At 39.3% G+C, this 16,350-nt stretch overlaps 1 protein-coding gene and 1 non-coding gene across 22 annotated transcripts in view; one reads left to right on the top strand and one right to left on the bottom strand.

Annotated features, from left to right (window-relative positions):
• Positions 1–16,350, top strand: part of EPB41L2 (erythrocyte membrane protein band 4.1 like 2) — a 219,777-nt gene that overhangs the window by 72,630 nt on the left and 130,797 nt on the right. The window contains exon 1 of one of the 21 annotated variants that reach the window (XM_049654347.1): positions 6,326–7,299. The exons of 18 other annotated variants lie outside the window; for them this stretch is intronic. The gene's annotated coding sequence lies outside the window, so the exon portion shown is untranslated. Of the gene's footprint in view, positions 1–6,325; positions 7,300–12,945; positions 14,053–16,350 lie in introns of those variants that run through there. 2 more of the 21 variants (XM_049654348.1, XM_049654344.1) reach the window with 2 other exon arrangements.
• On the bottom strand, positions 15,769–15,875 carry LOC125939254 (U6 spliceosomal RNA). Its single transcript, XR_007462995.1, has one exon. It is a non-coding gene; the product is annotated as a U6 spliceosomal RNA (small nuclear RNA).

The following is a 16,350-nucleotide window of genomic DNA, read 5'->3' as shown; positions in this document are numbered from 1 at the left end:
TATTTTTAAGAGACAGAGACAGAGCATGAGAAGGGAGGGGCAGACACACACACACACACACGCACACACACACGCACACACACACACACAGAATCCAAAGCAGGCTCCAGGCTCTGAGCTGTCAGCACAGATAGCTGACAGCTCAGAGCCTGATGCAGCGCTTGAACCCATGAACTGTGAGATCATGACCTGAGCCAAAGACAGAGGCTCAACCAACTGAGCCACCCAGGTGCCCCAAAACCCTGTTTCCTTTAAGCAGTTACTCCTCATCCCCGCCACTCCCAACATCACCTTCTGACCTGCTTCTCCATTTTATGTTCCTTGTAGCAGCAATGTGTGAAGTTTCTGATCTCTCCAATTCCATGCCAGCACTTGTTGTTTCCTTCATTTTTTTTCACTAGTCACCTTAGTGTATTTGAAGAACTATCACTAGGTGGTCTTATTTCCATTTTCTAATGACTAATTGTGTTGAGCATCTTTTCCTGTGATGATTGGCCATTTTTACCTCTTTTTTGGAGAAATATTAAGTCCTTTGCCCCTTTTAAAATTGGGTTCTTTGTCATTTTGTTGAGTTGTAAGAATGCCTTATGTATATTCTGCATACCCTTATTGGGTGCGTGGTTTATAAGCACTTTCATTCTGTGGATTTTTTTTTGTTTTGTTTTGTTTTATTTGCTTGATTGTGCCCTTTGACTCAACAAACGTTTTTAATTTTGGTGAAGTCTAATTCCTTTGTTGTTGTCGTTACTGATTGTGTTTTAGGTGTTCTAATTAAGAATGTGTTGTGAAATCCATAAGTCATGAAGATGCACATTCCTTGTCTTCAAAGAGTTTTATACTTTTGGCTCATATATTTTTAGTCTTTGGTCCATTTTGAGTTGTTTTATGTGGTGTGAGGTAGGGGTTCAGAGTCATTCTTTTGTATGTGGATATCCAGTTGTCCCAGTACCATTTGTTGAAAAGACTATTCTTTCCCCATTGTATGGATTTGGCACTCTTGTTGAAATCAGTTGGCGATAGATATATGGGTTTATTTCTGGGCTCTCAAGTCTGTACTGATTGGTATGTCAGTTCTTATGCCAGTATCACTATGCTTTGATTACTCTAGCTTTGTAATAAATTTTGAGGTCAGGAAGGGTGAATGCTCCCACTTTGTTCTTCTGTGTCATGAGTGGTTCAGTTATCTGTGGTCCCTTGCAATTTCATATGAATTTGAGGATTATTCTGTCCATTTCTGCAAAAAAAGGCATTTGGGATTATAATGGGGATTGCATTGACTCTGTCAATGAATTTGGGGGGTTATTGTCATCTTAACAATATTAAGTCTTTGAATTTGTGAACATGGATCTATTTACGTTTTCTTTGATTTTTTAGGAAAGATGTTTTTGTAGTTTTCAGTATACAAATTGCATACTTCCTTGGTTAAATCTACTCCTTTGTATTCTTTTTGATGCTAAGTAGAATTACTATTTTTTGGATTGTTTATGTATATAAATACAACCGAGTATGTATATTGATCTTATGTCCTGCAATTTTGCTGAACTCCTTTATTAGCTTTTTTGGGGGGATTCTTTAGGATTTTATATATATATATAATCCTACCGTTTGCTAATAGAGATCATTTACTTTTTCCTGTCCTATTTGGATGTTTTTTATTTTTCTTGCCTAATTGCACTGGTTTTAACTTTAAGAACAATGTTGAATAGAGGTGGTGAGAGTGGACATCCTGTCTTATTCCTGATCTTCGTGGGGAAAACTTTTGGTCTTTCACTGTTAAGTATGAGGTGTGTTTTTGTAGATGCCCTTTATCACATTGAGGAGGTTCTCTTTCATTCCTAGTTTATTGAATGTTTTATTGTGAAAGGATGTTAGATTTTGTTAAATGCTTTTTCTGTCTATTGAAATGATCTTGTATATTTTTCTTCCTTTTATTAATATGATTATTGATTTTTGTGTGTTGAATCACCCTTGTATTCCTGGAATAAATTCCACTTGGTCATGGTGTAAGATCCTTTTAATATCTTGCTGGATTTAGTTTACCAGTATTTTGTGGAAGACTTTTGCTTCTATATTCATTGGGAATATCTGTCTGTAGTTTCCTTTTTTTTTTTTTTTTTTTTTTTTTTTTGGTGATGTCTTTATTTGGCTTTGGTATCAGGCCTTGTAGAATGAATTAGAATGTTTGGAGTTTCTTTTTGGGTTGATGAAAATGTTCTAAGATTGTGGTGATGGTTGCACAATGACTCTACTAAGAATCCCTGAATTGTACACTTAAAGTGGGTGACTTGTGTGGTACCTCAGTAAAATTGTTACAAAAAAAACAAAACCAAAAACCCCCATATACACAACCCCAACAAACTTTAGGAGCACTAACCTATCTTCTTTAGCTTAGAGTCCTTTCCATAGAGTTTAAAGCCCTCAACAATCTTGTCAGCCTCGCCTCTGGCTTACCTTTGTATGACTGATCCAGTGATAAGGGTCAACACACTGTCCCACTCACCACTTTCTGCTCCCCTCAGATCTCCTAGAATGTCTTGTGCATCTTGCTGCTCTACCCTGAGGACTGTCTCCACCTGTCTTGAATGTCCTGTCCCTTTTTCCCACCAACAACGTTTCTTGCAAAGTTTTGTGCAAGTTTCTTGTATTTACCACTCTAGCCTGCAGTTGCCTTTTAGTCCCAAATCTATTCAGTGGGATAGAATATTTGAAATCAGAACTGTTCTAGGAAATCTGATGTATGTGTTTATGTGTACCTATGGACACACACTTTTTTTTTTTTTAATGTATTTACAGTTAATTCACAAGTTTATAGAGATGCCTTTTTATTTGCACGGCTCTGGTCTCCCCATATGGCTCTCTGTGCTTTGAAGACAGGCATGATGTGGTATATCTAGTTATTATATGACAGGCAAGTATCTGTTGATGTATTATACATGTGTTTGGGAAATAGATCCAGAACTTTGTTATGTTTTGCAGTTTTCCTTATGTATCTCTAAAAAATATTTTTGAGAAATTTTTGTATTACAGTAGAAGCAATTGAGTAAAGTCCTAATGTATAAAGTTCACATGCGAGTGTGAGGAATGTGTAGGTGAGGCTTTATATAAAAGGCTGAGTTTGGCATCTGGTTAAGTATAACTGGGAGGTTGCATAAGCATCATGGTGTAATGTCAAGGAGGTATTTCAAATAAAATAGAATTGGATTTAAGTCTCCGGTATCTGTCTTATACATAGTCAGGGGCTTGAGTCAGGATTCAAATTCTGGTTGTCTGACTCCGGGACTAACAGTTAACTGCTCTCCTATTTTACATTCCATGCTTATTAAGGGAGGTTACTTCATTTCTCTGAGCCTCACTTTATTCACATACAAAATGAATGTGATAACATCTGCTGTGCCGAGTTGTTTTGAGACTTAAATAAGGATTTTATAAAGCATTCTGCAGAGTGCTTGCTCACAAAATAGGCAGGCCTATTGCTATTAGTAAAATATTTTGTTTACTCCAAAACAATAGCACTAACAAAAGAGATTTTGAAAGCATCTCTGAAACTTATGCCGAGAAATTTGCTTATCTCCTGGCTTCGGAATATTGAATTCTTTGCTTTACATTTTGGCACAAAGTTTTCAGTGTTCTATTTCTCTAGAATTTAGATAATTTTCCAAGTAAGTCATTTGTTAGTAATTACTTTCTTTTGCGCTCTTGTTGCTTTTTGTTGTTCAAAATGAGTTATTGTCAAAGAAGTAACAGAATTAAACCTTCTTTGTCGTTAACTTCCTGGTGACAGTTGTGGTTAACTGCAACTGATATATTAATGCCTTAGGTTTTGAAGTTTCTGGAATGAAGTTTAGGAAGGTTGATGTTTTTTGTTGGAAGCCATAATAGAAATGAATTTAGAGAGATGGTTATTGGTTTTTATCTTGGCTGCAGAAGTATTTGTAGAAGAGTATTTGTTGGTGTTGCTATAGGAACATAGTCAAAACTACAGCAGCGAAAGCATGACAGCGTTGATCGGCTTACCTGAATTGTTGTTCTTATTTTATTCCTAATTGACCACATTTGACTTTTTTTTCTTTCTTAGCTGTCATAAATATCCGGATATTATAAGTCCCGAATACATCAGTTTCGAGAATACTACTATTTGGTCGCTTACTTCTTAGAGGCTTCGGGGGAAAAAAAAAATCCTGCTTAAGGCACATCCAAATTTCCTATTTGTAATGGTGATGGATCATAATTAAAAAAATATGTATCTCCATGTATTCTTAGGCTAGTTTTGGTTCATTTGGGGATTTTTCTTCATGAAAACCACTTGGTAGTTACTGTTTTCAAGTCTTATTTACATTTTCTTTTACAAATCTGTTATGAAGTTATACTGTCCATGCTGTCCGTTTTAAGTTTTTAATAAAGCTACAATTTGGGTCAGGAGAAAGTAGTGGCACTAAGCAGTTTGTGGGGGAAAATAGCTCTCCTTCTGGCTTTTATAGACTCTCTTGCTCAAAGGAAGGACTGCCATTGAGTCGGTTACAACTTCAGTGGAAGATGTCTTGCAGCTGTGCCTTTTTGGTTTTCTTCCAGAGATAGTATTTGTGTGCACTGTCAGAATGTCTTAAAGGCCCACCCTGGAAAGGATTCAACTCTATAAAAGGAGTTTTGTTTTATAACCTTTCACATATTCTTATGGGGTTCTGGTGGTGACCGTGGTCTTTATTGTCTTGTCTTTTAAGCTGGCATTTTATTGAGACACAGGCTTCACAGTTTGAAAATAAGAATTACAGTTATAGTTATTGTATCTCGTAAAATACGAATGGCCAAATCCTTGGCACACACTACAATTAAAATGGCCCTTTCCAAACCTTGTGATTTTAGTCAGTTATTTTTTTAAACTTCTTTTCTACTGCTATACTGGAATGAAGATGGCAGTCATTTGACTATATTTCTTCTAGGTAATTTAATAGATTTTGATTTACAAGTCAAGTTAATGTGTTAGAAGATTCAGGGAATCCCAAACAAAGTTTTTAAAAGACCAATAACTTTTCATGTTGAGAATAGTTCAGTTTAACCTGTTTTGAATCCTTTGTTGACATGAATGCTAAGAGAATTATCATTGAATATACTCTAGGGGACTGACCATATTTTCTCCCCAAGTTTTCCTTTTCTCTTCAGTTTTTTTTTTTTTTTTTTTTTTTCTTTTAATGTTTCCGAATTCTCTAAGTTATTTGGGGTGGAGAACAGGGCTTTAGAGATACTCGTATATCACTAGTTTTCTCAGGCCACTTCCTCTGCCAACCCATGTGTATTTCCAGTTACCTTCCCTTGGGGATGTCCTTCCTGCTGTTCAAGATGAAGGTGTGTGTGTGTGTGTGTGTGTGTGTGTGTGTGTGTGTGTATGTACTTTTTAAAGTAATCTCTACCCCTAACCTGGGAATTGAACTCAGGACCCCAAGACTGAGAGTCACTTGCTGTACTGACTGAGCCAGCTAGGCACCCCTTCTTTTGTGGGTTTGATACTGTTTTTTTTTTTTTTTTTTTTTGTTTTTGTTTTTTTTACTTCTTCTGAACTACCTGCCATCCATTTTCCTTTTTCTCCTTTGTGTCTCAAGCCTCTCCCTACTCCCTCTCTCCCACCAAAAGCCTGCACCAAACAAAACCACCAAAACATCTGCTGTGCACAGATGTTTTCCTGCAACCTAGTACTTCTTGTAGTTACTCGTTCCTGATTGTCTTGCCTTTTTTCTATCGCTAAACTGGACATTAATCTACACTCACCTCTAACCCTCCTTTCTCCAGTATTTTTTTTTTTTTTTAAGCCACTTGGCTTTTTCGTCCACTGTCCACTAACTTGTTCTTAGAGGTTACTAGCAGCCTTTTCACAACAATTTAAAAACTTCAGCAGTGCCTGAAGCAATGTGCCCTTGGCCCTGTTCTCCACTCCTCCTAGCCTGACTCTTCTCTTTTGGCAATATGTTCATGGTTTGTGGTCTTTCTCTTAGGCTGATCCTTCCAGCCTCCTTTATAGCTTCCTTTCTGTCTGCCTGGTGATTTATCTTGAGCATTTTTCTTTCTTCCTTTCTTTCCTTCTTTCTTTCTTTTTTAAATGTTTTATTTATTTTTGAGAGAAAGAGAGCACACGCACGGGAGGTGCAGAGAGAGAGAGGAAGACACAGAATCCGAAGCAGGCTCCAGGCTCTCAGCTGTCAGTACAGATCCTGACATGGGGCTCTAACCCACAAACTGTGAGATCGTCACCTGAGCTGAAGTCAGACACTTAACCAACTGAGCCACCCAAGTGCCCCATAATGATGAGCATTTTTCTTACTCTGTTTTGCTGGGGTTTCATCTATTGCATAGCTTCAAATAACACTGATGGGCCAATGAGTTCCAAGTCTTAGCATGGAAACCCCGACTTTGTTGTTCAGACACCTGTGTCTGACCATCCTGACTTTCCACCTGGCTGTACACAGGTCCTATAGTCCACGTGCATTCAACCTGGAAGCTTGTGCTTCTTTCATTCCTGTTTCCTACGTTTCTTGGAAACTCCTCACTACATTCATGGTGCTGCCCTGTCTGACCTTTGACTGCCAGGAACCTGGGAAATTTGCTGTTACTCCCACAATATAATTCATTATCAAATCCTGTCAATTTTACCTACTAAATATTTATTGACTCCGTCTCTTCATTTGCCTTTGTTGCCCCTGCCTTAGTTGAGATGCTGTTTCTTGGATCACTGGAGCATCATCTTAACCAGTTTCCTTTGTGTCACTTGTTGTCACATGACTGCCCAGTATTTTCCATCGCCCGCAGGGTAGAGTTAAAACGTCGAAACTTTAGCATACCCATCACTTATTACTTGGCTGCCTCCTCCCTCATCCATCTCGTGCACTCCTACCCTGTGTTCCAGGCAGACGAGGTACTTACCGTTCTCTACCATGCTTTTATCTTTCCTGATTCTATGCCCTTCACTTGCTGTTCCCACGGTGAGGAGTGTGCTCCTACCCGCTTTCACTCCGCCCTGGAAGCACCTTCTTATCCTTCAAGGTCAGCTCAAACTTCACCCCGGGAAACATTCTTTCCTCATCAAGTCCGTTACTGTTGAATTGTCTCTGCCTGTATTTTAGCTCTTCCTCTCTGTGCAGTAGAGTTAGTTATTTAAATACCCTCCTGGCACTGCTGGAGCCAGGTTTTACACAGGTCTGTAACCTCAACAGCTATCAGTAAAACAAAGAGCAGTTCCTCACTGAATGAATGGGTCTTAGCAAGACCCAAAAGTACAGAGCTGAAATCAAGATCTCCTAGGCAGAGGTGATGGTGAGTACTCTGGCTTGATGTTGGCTATTCTGTTTTGGGTGGGTTGGGGCTGTGGACCGAGGGCACGTTTGCACCTGTGCTTCGGGTTTTCTTTCACAATTCAAGGTCGGAGAGTTGAGTTGTTAAAGTGAAGCGACAACACGGAGCTGCAGTTTCAAGTGACTGAGCTAACAAAGTTGTGTGGTTTCGGAGGCACACAGGGTGCCCAGACAAGTGCCCAAGGCGTGCACATGGCCTGTGTCGGGCAGAGGGAGGAGTAACAGGTGAAGTGAGGAGAGGCTGGCTCTGGGGTTGTCCCTCCCCAGGGCGTGCTGTGTAGCTATGACTGCTTATCACACGCATCTTAACCTTTCCCTGCCTTGCCCGGCCAGGAGCAGCGTTCAACTTTGTCCAGCGTGATTTGTCATAAGAGGCCTGTTTGCTATTTATGCGGTTTCTAGTGGCCCCTCTTGGAAATTGTGGTGCCATTTTAAAGGAAAGGAGAGAAGAGAAAGAAGGGAAGTTACAGAGGGTGGATTAAGGTGAAGAAACATTTTTCCTTCCCCAAGTTGAGGGGGAAAAAATAGGTAAATGGAATTGGTAAGAGTTTACTCTATGTTCAGTGTTTGATTTTTAAAAGTAAACGTAAGGATACATTCAGCCATTTTTAGGAGAAAGCCTAGATGAATTTTTTGACCATCGGGATACTGTGTCCAATAGGAACTCACGTTCTTTTAGTAGTAGCTGTGTGGCGACTCTCAGACGATTCTTACAGTGGTCCTGTTACGTAGGTGGGTGGTCGGCTGGTGCCTTGACCGATTCAGTCACCAGCTAAGTGGTAACATGCCATGGCAACATGCAGACTCTCTGAATATGAATTTAATGTTCTTTCAGATTGAGAAGTATCAATAGATACTTTCTTGGCAGTGACCTCTTTGTTTCTCAAGACCTACTTTTTTTGGGGAGTGGGAGTGTGTAGGGTTTTTCCTGGGTGCAGAGAGTGGGGGCAGAGCTGGGGAGCACTGATGTCTACTGCATGCTTAGTCTCTGGGCTCTTTAGTCCTTTGGCCGTTGGAGAGCCAGAAAGGGCCTCTGTGCTGTGTGTTTTCTGTAACTGTGTCTCTGCTCTTTTCTTCTCATCCAGGCAGGGAGGCTTGCAACAGGGAAGGGCCATGGGATTATTTATTAGACAGAATCTGACATCCTGCCTGGGTTCTGCTGCGGACTCCCTGCACAACCCAGGCAAATCCTCTAGCTTCTGGGCTTTAGGTACCCCAGATGTGAGAGGCAAGGGCCAGACATCCCTTATGGCTCCAAATTCTTTACTCTATAAAAACCCCATTTCGTTCAGCCATGTATGTAGGACGTTTCACAGGTACTGGCAAAGTCTTTGTTTCTGCTTTTTATGTTATGGGCTTTGTGACAGGTGCTTTTATTTTCTTTAACCCCTAAGTCAAGGTGGGTGTCACCGCCATATTATTAACAGTAGCATTGACTCACTTAAAATGAGCTCCAAATGAACCAAAACGTCTTCAGTCTATGAGGCCTTCCTTGACCTCCTCCAGGGAGTTGTGCACTTTGCTGTGCCCTTCCTGTCCCTCTGTTGTAGCCTTTATCACACATGTTGTAATTGTTTATGTATCTGTCTTTCCTGCTAGACTGGTGAATTCTCTGAGGGCTGGAATGGGGAAGGATCTTTGAGTCCTAAGGGTTTAATGTCTGGTGCAAAGGCGGAACTCAGCAAATGTTTCTTAGACACAGTAGAATGAAAATGATACATTTTTTTAAAAGTTTGTTTATTTTGAGAGAGAGAAAGCACATGTGGGAGCAAAGGAGGAGCACAGAGAGAGAGAGAGAGAGAGAGAGAGAGAGAGAGAGAGAGATAGAGAATCCCAAGTAGGTCTGTGCTGTCAGTGCAGAGCCCAATGCAGGGCTTGATCCCATGAACCATGAGATCGAGACCTGAGCTGAAATTCAGAATCAGACGCTTAACCTACTGAGCCACCCCTGAAAATGATACTTTAAGGTGAATGCTGGATTACTGTATTTGCCTGAATGTGTAATTCTAAGAGTGATGCGTTTGACTTTTGAGTTAAAACTCTTAACAAATCCTTTTATCTTAACACTTTTTAGATGGTTTCAAAACATTAACTTGATGATGGATTCCCATTTACCACCTCTTTGTTTCCATTTTCTCCTGTACCTCTTCCTAGTGTCTTCTCTACAAACCCTTTCTTTATAAAAAAACAAAAACAGAATCCAAAAAAAAAAAAAAAAAAAAAAAAAAAACAAACCTGGGACCATACAGCAAATTTTTTCCCCAGAGTCTCATAAATCTATAGTACTTTCTAATGTTACATTTTAAAAAATGTGGTAGGGATGAAACTTTGCAGATGACTCATTTGCAGTTGTGCAGAGCATTCTGGATGTAGAGTCTGAGAGAAGATAAACTGTGGTGGTATGTGGTTGAAAGAGAACTTGTGCATAGAATCCATGGAACGAATGCAGTGGTTTTTTCCTCTTTTTTTCTTTTTTGCTGACAACAGATAGCGATGATAAAATGTAGGCTGTTAGAAAAATTTATAGACTAGGGAACCCATTCAGATTGAAAAAGTGATACAACTTTTCTCCATTTTGTTCAGGGAGTATATCCTTTGCATGCTGATTGGTAGGTAGGAAGAATGGATTCTCTGTAAAAATCAGTAGATTCAAAAACAGTGAGTTTTGGCTAGTACTTTTTAGGTTATTTTAAGCCTATGCTAGAAAATTGTTTCCTTTTTTTTTTTTTCCTGGTGTGACAGATTAATTGCTTTTCGAGCAGAGGCTAGATGAATAAAGGTGGAAAGATTGAAAGAAATGGTCTTCCTCATTGTCTTTCTACAACACAGATAACTTTATTTTCTGCACAGAGTTTGTGAGCTATGAATGACCTGTTAGATTATTGGGTCCTCTACATTCTGTTCAGTTACGTTTTTTGTTTCCATAAAGCAGGAGGTAGGACAGTTTTAAAAGTCAAGAAATTATGATACTGAGTTTAGCATAACATTTTATTTATATATAAACTCACAAATATAAACATAGGAAAAATGTCCCCCAATCTAACCCCAACCAACTCTCTTGAATACTTTAAAAAAAAAAAAAAGTATTGTTAAAAAAATTGTATTCTTAAAAAAATAGTATTCTTAAAAAATAGCATTCTTAAAAAAATAGTATTCTTAAAAAATAGTATTCTTAAAAAAGTATTTGGAGGATCAGCTTCTAACCCCCCTCCCCCTTTAATAAAGTTTTATTTAAGTAGTATCTACACCCAAAGTGGGACTCAAACTCATGACCTCATGATCAAGAGCCACATGCTCCCCCTACTGAGTCAGCCAGGTGCCCCTAATTTCCCCTTTTAATGGAATAATGAGACAGTGTCAGCACATGACTATGATTTTCCCAAGACAGAGTTTAGATCTAAATTCGTATTAACAGTTTAAAAAAAAAAAAAATTTTTTTTTTTTTTTTTTAATTTACTTTTGACAGGAAGAGATAGAGACGTGAGTGGGGTAGGGGCAGAGAGAGAGGGAGCATATTAACAGTTTTTTTATGGGAGGACATTTGTGGATGTACTTTGTGTACTTTAATGTGTTTAAAATCTTACTGGGAATGGATGCTTTAAATGACCCTGGCTTTGGTTTGTGTACTTCTTCCAGTAACCCAGTGAATAACCTTGTAGAAGTTATTTCACTTTGGGTTCAGTTTACTCATCTTGAAAACACAGGTGTTCGAATTGGCGGAAGAGTACATTGGCTTTGGAAAGCAGCTCTGCTTGTCACTAGACTGCCAGCGCCACCAGCATCGGCTTTGAAGACTGGTGTAAATTCTGACTCTACCCCTTGTTGAGTGTATGAGTTTGGAAACTCATTTATATTTTCTGGGTTCTCTTTTTATCTACCATATGAGTCATTTGTTCTGCTTCGAAATTATAGTGCCACAAAACTCCCTTTTCTGTCTTAATTCTCTTAACCTTTGATTAGAGCATGAAATCCAGATGTCTTCTGAAGCAGGATCTTGTATATTGGAGACCGCAAAGGAGCTTGAGCAATGACATTGGGCTTCATAATTAAGAATGTAGGTGCCTTCATCAGCTTGGGCTGCCATAACATGGTACTGTTGAGTGGCTTCAGCACGTTTATTTTCTCACAGTTCTGGAGGCTGGAAGTCCGAGATCGGGGTGCCAGCATGGTCTGTTTCTGGTGAGGGCTCCCTTCTTGGCTTGTAGATGGCTGCCGTGTAGTGAAGCAAGAGAGCAAGAGAGCAGGAGAGAATGAGCGGACTCTCTGGTGTATCTCTTCTTATCAAGACACTAATTCCATCATGATGGCCCCATCCTTAAGACCTCATCGAAATCTAATTATCTCCCTAAGGTCTCCTCTCCAAATATCATCACATTGGGAATTAGTGCTTCAGCATATGAATTGGGGAGGGGGGGACACAGTGCAGTGTATAGCAGTAGGAGAGTTAAGAGGGTAGGAGGCACAGGGGTGATCAGAGATGCCTGGATGGGTTGTAGACCTCCTCTACCATTGGCAACTTCACTGGATCCAGTGCTACGTGTTAGGAGTTCTGATGCTTACGGGTTCTGTGGAGTAATACATTTCAGGAAAAGGTTTGGAGCCAATACTTTTTTTCAAGCATATTGAAGTAAAGCTGTCATTGTGCTGCAGTATGTATTAAAAAATACATTTAATATTTTAAAAATGAAGGAAGAACGTAATAAAAGATGATGCTTTTAATTGAATAAGATTGACTCTTAAAAAGTTCACCACATTGCCCTTTTGTGAACCACTGAAAACCTTGTGGTAGATACTGAAGTTTACTTCCATTATATGGAATGATTGTTTTGTTTGTTTTAGTTTTGTGTTTGTTCATTTTGACAGAGATCAATGTCTTCAGAGCTGTCACTGGAACACATTTTCACTGTTACCATAAAGCAAATTTTACCTTTTTCTGTTAGTGGGTACAAGTGACATCTTATTGCCTAAATCTCTAAAGTGTTTTCTCTAGAATTTAAAAAGACTTTTTTCAAGACTCTGTAGGTGAAGTGAGCATGTAATACTCATTGACCTAAGAACTGCTTGATAAAGAGCGATGTAGCAGCGGGGTGAGGTTGTAGAGAATCATGTTTGGATCCAGAGTCATTCTTGGTCCTGATTTGCTCATGTAAATATCTACATGGGAACACACATACACACCCAAATTTATTTCTTTATTAAAAAAAATTTTTTTTGATGTTTGTTTATTTTTGAGAGAGCGGTGGGGGAGGGACAGAGAGAGAGGGAGGCTCTCTCTGGGCTGAGAGCCTGATGCGGGGCTCGAACTCACAAACTGAGATCATGACCTGAGCTGAAGTCAGACGCTTAACCAGTTGAGCCACCAAGGCATCCCTACACACAAATTTATTTTTTTTTAAAAATTTTTTTTTCAACGTTTTTTATTTATTTTTGGGACAGAGAGAGACAGAGCATGAACGGGGAAGGGGCAGAGAGAGAGGGAGACACAGAATCGGAAACAGGCTCCAGGCTCCGAGCCATCAGCCCAGAGCCTGACGCGGGGCTCGAACTCACAGACCGCGAGATCGTGACCTGGCTGAAGTCGGACGCTTAACCGACTGCGCCACCCAGGTGCCCCCCTACACACAAATTTAAATTCTGGAAATGCAAAGGACGGAGGGCTGGTTATGTACAATTAAGGAAAATTAGTCTTTTCTCTGATCTCTGACTTGAATCTTGTCACTAAAGGAAAATGCATTAACGTTTTTAAATGTACTTTGTTTCCCTTGTGTATTTGTATTCAGTATGACCTATGGATATAGGCTTACCTTTTGTATCCATCATGCCTGAGTATTGACAATAACAAAACAGGGATTTATCAGCTTTGTAATTATGTGATGGCACTATAAATCTAAATTAAAACAAACCTCTATTTTTAAATATAGAATGAATGAATAAGCAAATTCTTTTGTGAATAAGCAAATTCTTTTACAGATGAATCAAAATAGATGTTTTTATGTAATGAAAACTGGACTTTGTATGTGGCTTTTTTATATCTGAAACTGATACAGTTTATAGGGAGAGATGATTAGATTATATGCTGTATACATATGCTTTGGTGTCTATTTGTAGGGTGGATTAAAATGACAGAACTAAAAACAAAGTTGGGGGGAAGGGAAAAAAGTTTGTGGGTGCAAACCCAAAGCAAAGCGAAAATGATACAAAAACAGGAAAAATCTTTCAGCAAGAGAATTACAAAAACTGTAATCCTAAAATTAGTCATTATTAACACTATTCTTTATGAAAAGTGTTCTTCATTTAGTGGGTAGAACAGGCAGCAGGAAGATGACTTTTTCTTTGACCCGTGTGGATTTTGTAGCCGAGGAATGAAGTAACTTGGAACCAAGCTGGGCTTTTCTACTGAGCATGCCCCTTCTCCAGCAGGGTCCAGCCTGGGTGGGGCCAGTCTTGCTCATTAAGCTTTTGGAAGCTGGATTTCCATCAGCTTTCCAGTCTCCTAATGACAGTGAACAGCAGACAACGGGCTCGATGAACTTTTTAAAAAGCTGTGTATGTATTTTAAGGGGGAGATTTTGAGGAAGTTTCTGTTGGAGCAGTTGGGTTTGGTGGTCTATGCTTGTTTGTTTTTGCTTTTGAAGAAAGTTTGCTTTTGAGACTGTCCATATCCAGGGGACTGAAAATTTGGAGAATACTAATGTACAGAGTACATGGAACCTGGGTATGTATGCTCTTTGGCAAGGGAACATGTTCAGTTATATTTGATCCAAGTTTTATGAAAAATATATTTTTTTGGTGGCCAGAGTTTAGTTTTGGCTCACTTGTTTGCATTTTTCTAGGCAGATGTTGACTTATGTCAACGTAAGTGCTTTTTCAAGTTTGACCTATGAGAATAACAAAGCTAGTTGGTTTATTTTACATACTTGTCCTGCTCTTCACAGGTGATTTATTCAGTGGTACAATATACTATATGAAAGTTAATTATTCCTAAAGCACAATGAGAACCATGTAAGGTTAATAGTCTACAGTTACTTTTGAAACATGTTGAAGGATGACCGATTTTAATTTATAGAATGCTTCATTTTCATGCTAATTTGTTTGATTAAAAAGGAGTTGTACTGTGACTGGCACAGAGTTGAATTCACGTTTTTTAGCCTCTACAGATTAGTGGCCATTAACAGTGGTTAAGAATTGTATGTTGTTTTGATGTTGTCACACCCGAAGTAAATAAATGTTGGTTAAATAAGGATAGGTATTAACCTCTTTTTTTTTTTTTTTTTTTTTTACTGACTATGTAATCTGTTGTCACATTGAAGAATAGTGACAACTCACTATTGTTGCCCAGATTCTGACATCCAGACTTAGAAAAAATGGTCTTCCTGCTTTTTCTTGATCTAATTCCCACCCTTAAAAAGAACCTAGTTTGAGTGTTACTTTCTAACAAAACAAAACCACCACAGTGATTGCCAGATGATCTCTGCAAGTTCCTTTATTGTTGGCACCATATGGAATGCTCTTCTGCTGAAAGAATTAGCCAGTACATTTGGGGGAGGAGGGCACATGTGTACTTGTGAAGTTTAAGTTTTCTATTTTTGGGCCCAACAAAGAATTGTCTCTTAAAATTATTGGCAACTTGGGCGTGGGAACAAATAACTGTAGAGATGATGCTGGTGATCTTGACAGCCAGCCAGTCGTAGGCGCCCCGTCTCCGTGCAGCGTTCCTGTGCATGTTCTAGGATACATTGGTGACCTGTGTACGGTTTAACATCTTAGCTCGATTGCAGACTTGGAAAGGGAAATTTTAAACGCTGACATTTAGTTTGCTTGAATTTTTTGTTGGACCCCTGAAAATTGAATGCCTGGCATATTCTCCCGTGGGATCCTGTACTCCACTCACGATTACACATGTTGAATTTTGAGAATCCTACCTCCAAAGAAACAAAGAAATTTTGTTGAAGCAAAAACCTGTTCTAGCCAGCCTCACCTAAAAAGTAGTTGTTTGAAGCTCTTACTAATAAGGAAAGTAGTTTTGAACTAAACTAATGCTCAGAGTAGAAATGTGTGTGTGTGTGTGTGTGTGTGTGTGTGTGTGTGTGTGTGTGGCGGGGGGGACGGTTTTAGGCATTCCAGATGGCATGTCTCTAATTCCATTGTAGTTACAGCTTTTCCTGCCTGGGGAAAGTTGCTTTTGTCACGCCAGGCGTGGAGGGTCCACAGCTAACAGTCTACAGCACCTTCTGCTGACTGGCCAGAGGACTGGTGTCAACGTTTAGTTAGGCTTGCTTACCTAAGCTAGAAAAATCATGCAGTTCAGTCTCCTATGTTAATTAAGAATATATACTATGCGTTGGCATAACTGGTAGTACTGTAAATATTTAAAATGGCGGAAGAGCTAACGATCAAAGTTGTAAATGTACATTCTGTTTTTTTTTTTTTTTTTAATATGGAACGCTTCACGAATTTGCGTGTCATCCTTGCGCAGGGGCCATGCTAATCTTCTCTGTATCGTTCCAATTTTAGTATATGTGCTGCCGAAGCGAGCACTGTACATTCTGTTTTTTGACAAGGTTCAGATATTTACGCCTGTTGACTGCAGTGTTCCAAAGCTTATGGAGAAGAGGATTTGAAAGTGTGAGATCAGTGTAGGCTCCAGCCTGGTGGCCTTGTCATAGCGTGGCGAGTTGATTGATTTTGACAAGACTTTGTCTTACGACCTATTAAAATGCAGCGTCTGCAGCCTGTGCATTTATCCTGTGCAGTTAACCTTGATGGATTTGTCGTTAGCTTATTTGGGAAAAGCCTCCTGAACCACTGTTATTTTTAAGCTAAAGAATTTAGAGTTTGAGTCACACAAATAGTATTAGACTTGTGGAGTTCCACTTGATCAGGTGGGTTTTCTGATGGGGCTGGGTAAGGATCCTATTCTGATGGTAGTTGTAGGATGAGCTCAGAAAAAGCCTGCTCCCTGCTGTCTGGTATGATGAAGAGAGATTGTTGGCTTTGCTCTGTTTTGAGCCTG

Source organism: Panthera uncia (genome assembly GCF_023721935.1).
Source record: "Panthera uncia isolate 11264 chromosome B2 unlocalized genomic scaffold, Puncia_PCG_1.0 HiC_scaffold_24, whole genome shotgun sequence".
Lineage (NCBI taxonomy): Eukaryota > Metazoa > Chordata > Mammalia > Carnivora > Felidae > Panthera > Panthera uncia.
Note: the sequence above shows the minus strand (reverse complement) of the source record. Positions and strands in the feature narration are given on the sequence as shown.